Below are 6000 nucleotides of genomic sequence, written 5' to 3' on the forward strand. Positions count from 1 at the left end.
TATTGTCCTTTAGGTGAAAGTTTACAGAGCAAATTAGTTTCTCCTTCAAAAATTTATACACAAATTGTTTTGTGACATTGATTGCAGTCCCCCAATATGTCAGCACTCTGCCCCTTTCTGCTTACACCCTGGGCTCACCATGTCCATGCTTCCAGTTTTCCTGTCCCTTCCTGCCTTCTCCTCTTTGTTTTTGGGCAAGTGTTGCCCATTTGGTCTTGTATACTTGATTGAACTAAGAAGCACATTCCTCACATTTGTTACTGTTTGCTTTGAAGGGCTGTCTAATCTTTGGCTGAAAGGTGAATTTAGGAGTGGTTTCAATTCTGAGTTAGCAGGGTGTCTGGGGCCATAGTGTTGGAGGTTTCTCCAGTCTTTGTCAGACTAGTTGTTGTTAGGTGCCGTGGAGTTGGTGTGGTCTTTTTTGTAAGTTTGAATTTTGTTCTACATTTTTCTCATTCTGTCCTGGGTCTGTCAGAATGGTCTGTGGTGGTAGCCGGGCACCATCTAGTTCTTCTGGGCTCAGGTTGGTGGAGGCCGTGGTTCATGCGGTCCATTAGTCCTTTAGACTAATATTTTCCTTATTTCTTTGCTTGTCTTTGTTCTCTTTTGCTCTGGCCAGGATGGGACCAATAGATGTATCTCAGATGGCCACTTGCAAGGTTTTAAGACACCGGGTGCCACTCACCAAAGTAGGATATAGAACATTTTCTTTATGAACTATGCTATGCCAGTTGACCTAGACATCCCCCGAGACCATGGTCCTCAGCCCAGTAACTCAGTCCTTCAAGGTGTTTGGATGTGTCTCGGAAGCTCCTGTGACTTTGCTTTGGTCAAGTAGTGCTGACTTCCCCTCCCCTCCCTCATAACCATCAAAGATTGTTTTTTTCTGTATGTAAACCTTTTCTTGGGTTTTTATAGTAGTGTAGATCTAACCACTTTTGAGATACAAAAGAGCCAATTAGGCACAGAAGAAAACAGACAGGGGAAGATCAACACTATATGAAGACAAAGGAGACCACCCAGTCCACAAGCCCAGGAACTCCAAGAGTGGCTGCTAAAGAAGCTGAGACGAGGATTCATCCCCAGAGCCAAAAGAGAGAGAGCCTTCCTCTAGAGCTGGTTCCCTGAATTTGGACTTCTAGCCTCCTAAACTATGAGAAAATTAATTTCTGTTCATTAAAGCTGTTATAGTAGTGCTAAGAAACTAAGACAATCACTAACTCTCAACTTTTTCAACTTCAGTCCACAGTACTACATTTTGCTTGTGACCTAGAATACATAAACCGAAAATCCAAACCCGTCGAGTCCGACTCATAACAACCCTATAGGGCAGAGAACTGCCCCATAGGGTTTCCAGGGAGCACCTGGTGGATTCGAATTGCTGACCTTTTGTTTAGCAGCTGCAGCTCTTAACCACTGCGCCACCAGGGTTTTCAGAGCACATAAGGTATAAAAAAGAACACCTCTTAAAAAGAGTTCTTACCCATACGGCATGCCAGGTACCCTGTTACTGTCTCCTTTATGCTTTTTCATTTTTAAAAACTGCTGGTGCAAAGTCACTAAATTGATTTCATGTAGGAAGTGAACCCCAGTTTGAAGGAGGGAGAAATGCCACTACAGAGGCAGTTGGTTCTGAAACCAGACCAGTAACACACAGGCCAAAGCTTGGCATTCAGATAATGTTAGTTTGTTAATGGTTTCTTAAAAGTTTAACAACAGACAGACGTGCTTAAATAAGGATAATTACTAAACAAGTCATTTTCTTGAGAATAGGAACTTTTAAGAACCTAGAGTGAAATGAAGTCTCTAAATCCCCGTTTCCAAGAAAAGGAGGAGCTGCCAATTGGAGTCATGGCCCCCAGTGCCTGGATAGGAGGAGAGAAGTCACAGGGTCTCTATAGGAAAACAAAATGATGGTTTTCCCAGAAGAACAAAGTGTCAGGAAGATGACCTACAAGGGTAGCGATTTCATCTTGCATTTCACAGAGGCGATAAAGCTGATGTTTAGACACCTGGCCTTCAGCAAAAAAGATTGGTGGGTAAAATCTTTAGTCCAGAGTCTCGTGGCCCTAGCTGTGCTGACATCACTGGAGTTTTTTAGTCTTTTTTTCTAGAGGGCCACACTCTTCCTCCCTGTGGCAATTTGACACTAAGTTAGGGTAGAGGTGTGGGGGTTTACCTGCCCAAGCCAGTAGGCTTTGGCTTCAAGTGGGTGGCAGTCAAGCCACAAAGTGGCTGAAATTTACATTTGCAACATACTTTCTGCTACTTTGCAGTTGAATATATGGTACTGTAGCTGCTTTATAACTTCAAGAGTAACCACTGTGTGTCATCCAGATTTGTGGCGGACCAGCTAAAACAAAGGGAACACAGATACCAGACATGTCAAAATGTGAAGCCACCACCCATTGTCAGTTTGTCCTACCATCGTGCTTTGTGTGTTGCTATGATACCGAAAGCTATGCCACTGGTATTTCAAATGATAGACAGGTTTCGGGAGAACTACCAGACTAAGACAGACCAGGAAGAAAGGCCTGGTAATCTACGTCCAAAAATCAGGCAATGAAAACCCTCTGGATATCAGAATATAGTCCGAGGCTTTGACTCACTTACTTTGGATGTGTCATCGGAAGGGACCAATCGCTGGAGGACATCATGTTTAGTAGAGGGCCAGCAAAGGCCAGGGAGACCTTCAGGGAGATGGACTAACCGCATAGCTGCAACCATGGACTTAAACATACCAGCAATCATAAAGATGGCACAGGACCTGGCAATGTTTCATTCTCTTGTACATGGGGCTGCCGTGAATTGGAGCCAACTGGATGACAACTAACAATAACAACAAAAAAAAATGAAGACATTTGCCCCGCGAACTTAATGAAAAAGGGTAAAACCACCTGAAGGTGGGACTCCTAAATCTGGAAGAGGTGGCCCTCTAGTGGCAGCCACGGCGTCATTGTTGTTAGGTGCCCTAGAGTCAGCTCCGACTCATAGCAACCCTGTGTACAACAGAAAAAACACTGCCCGGTCCGGCGCCATCCTCACAATTGTTATGCTTCAGCCCATTGATGCAGCCAATGTATCAGTCCATCTCATTGAGGGTATTCCTCTTCTTCGCTGACCCTCTACTTTACCAAGCATGATGTCCTCCCAAAGTACGTGAGCTGAAGTCTCACCATCCTTGTTTCTAAAGAACATTCTGGCTGTACTTCTTCCAAGACAGAAAGACTTGTTCGTTCTTCTGATAATCCATGGTGTATTTGGTATTCTTCACCAACGCTATAATTCAACGGTAGCAATTCTTCTTCAGTCTTCCTCATTCATTGTCCAACTTTCTCATGCATTTGTGGCAACTGAAACACCATGCTTTGGGTCAGGTGCACCTCAGTCTTCCAAGTGACATCTTTGTTTTCAACACTTTAAAGAGGTCCTTTGTAGCAGATTTGCCCAATGCAATATGTCTTCTGATTTTTTGACTGCTGCCTCCATGGGCGTTGATTGTGGATCCAAGTAAAATGAAACCTTTGACAACTTCAGTCCTTCCTACGATCATCATGATGTTACTTATTGGTCCAGTTGTGAGGATTTTTGTTTTCTTTATGTTGAGGTGTAATCCATACTGAAGGCTGTGGTCTTTGATCTTCATTAGTAAGTGCTTCGTCCTCTTCACTTTCAGCAAGCAAGATTGTGTCATCTGCATAACACAGGTTGTTAATGAGTCTTCCTCCAATCCTGATACCCTGTTCGTCATATAGTCCAGCTTCTTGAATTATTTGCTCAGCATACAGATTGAATAAGTATGGTGAAAGGACACAATCCTGTTGCACACCTTTCCTGACTTTAAACCACGCTCTATGCCCTTGTTCTGTTCAAATGACTCCCTCTTGGTCTACGTACAGGTTCTGCATTTAAGTGTTCCCCACAAGTAAGTGTTTTGGAATTCCCATTACTCCCAATGTTATCCATAATTTGTTATGATCCACACAGTCGAATACCTTTGCATAGTCAATAAAACACAGGTAAATGTCATTTTGGTGTTCTCTGCTTTTAGCCAGGATCCATCTGACATCAGCAATGATACCCATTGTTCCACATACTCTTCTAAATCCGGCCTGAATTTCTGACAGTTCCCTGTCAATGTACCGCTGCAACCACTTTTGAATGCTCTTCAGCAAAATTTTACTTGCGTGTGATATTAATGATATTGTTTGATAATTTCAACATTCTGCTGGATCACCTGTCTTTGGAATGGGCAGAAATATGGATTTCTCCCAGTCGGTTGGCCAGGTAGCTGTCTTCCAAATTTCTTGGCATAGATGAGTGAGTACTTCCAGCACTGCACGCATTTGTTGAAACATCTCAATTGGTATTCCATCAATTCCATGGTGCTACACGCTATTATGGAAACCCTGGTGGTGTAGTGGTTAAGAGCTATGTCTGTTAACCAAAAGGTCAGCAGTTCGAATCTACCAGTTGCTCCTTGGAAAGTCTGTGAGGCAGTTCTACTCTGTCCCATAGGGACGCTATGAGTCAGAATCTACTTGATGGCAATGGGTTTGGTTTTGGTTTTTGGTTTCCATGTTATTGTACAGCGCAAGCAGCCAGCCCCTCACAGAACTCCAGAAGCGCTTTAGACTCTAAGGGACTCTCTGCAATTCCTCACTGAGCCCTTTGAGTTTTGGATTTAGGGTTGGGGTGCCAGAGGAGGAAAAGAGCTTGAGAGAGGGGAGTCTTTGTCAGACTGAGCCACTGATGGAGGGACCAAGACAGAAGGGACAGGGGACCAAAGCCCAAGAGGGCGCTTTGGGTTCCTTTGTCACCTGCTCTCAGCAAAGGCTTCTCCCATCTGTCTGAAAGGGCTTAAAACCAGATGACTCCTGTCCTGCCTGGCGACAGTGCACCTTGGCATTGCCCACCCAGAGGAGCCACGGGGGAGAAGGGTGGTGAAGGAGGAGACAGGGAAGACCATGGGCGAGGGGGCACTGGATGGAGGAGCCCTGAGAACTGGGCAGAGGCTGCAGGCTCAGCTCACCCCTGGGCTTGGAGGAAGACAGTCACAGCACAATTTGGTTACCTCACTGTCTGATTTATCTAATGCCGGTATAACAGAAATATCCCAAGTGGGTGACTTTAACAAACATGTTTATCCCCTTACAGTTGAGGAGGCTAGAAGCCTGAATCAGGGTGCCAGCTCAAGGGAAAGTTTTCTCTGTCAGCTCTGGAGAAAAGTCCTTGTCTCTTTTCAGCTCTGTTCCTTGGTTGTCTCATGTGGCCTGGCATCTATCTTCTCTTGTCCCTGCTTCCTTGCTTCCTTGCTTAATCTGCTTTTATATCTCAAAATAGATTGATTGAAGACACTCCCTATACTAATACTGCCTTGTTGACATAACAAAGAAAGCCCCATTCCCAAATAGGATTGTAACCACAGGTTGTAATATAGGATAGGGTAGAACTGCCCCATAGGGTTTCCAAGGAGTGGCTGGTGGATTCAAACTGCCCACCATTTGGTTAGCAGCTGAGCTCTTAACCACTGTGCCACCAGGGCTCCAGCCACAGGTATAGGGGTTAGGATATATAACACATGTTTTGGGCAGAAACAATTCAATCTATAACACACGATATACCTGAGTTTAAGCCCTCTCACCAAATGTTAAAGCCCCAAGAGGGTAAGAAGGCATGAGCTGGACCCCACTGTCGCCAACAGAAGCACAGCCTGACGCACAGCAGAGCCTTAGTCATGTTTGTTGAACTAACTCAACTCCATGTCTGGGATTTTTCTCCTGTGAAAGGAGAGAGCAAACCAGTGGATATCTGGGAACCCTTGCAAAGCTAAAACTCTAGAATTCTCCGCTGCCCACCGGGAATAGAAAAGGAGACAGGAGCAATGGCTAGGATTTCTATGGCAGGTTCTCTTTGCCCCAGTTAGCCAGGGGCTTTCTAAAGCAGGGACATCTTGCTCTGATACTGTAACTTCAGGACAAGTCCAGTGTGGCCCATCAC

The sequence above is a fragment of the Loxodonta africana genome, chromosome 4 (assembly GCF_030014295.1).
Source record: "Loxodonta africana isolate mLoxAfr1 chromosome 4, mLoxAfr1.hap2, whole genome shotgun sequence".
NCBI classification, from domain to species: domain Eukaryota; kingdom Metazoa; phylum Chordata; class Mammalia; order Proboscidea; family Elephantidae; genus Loxodonta; species Loxodonta africana.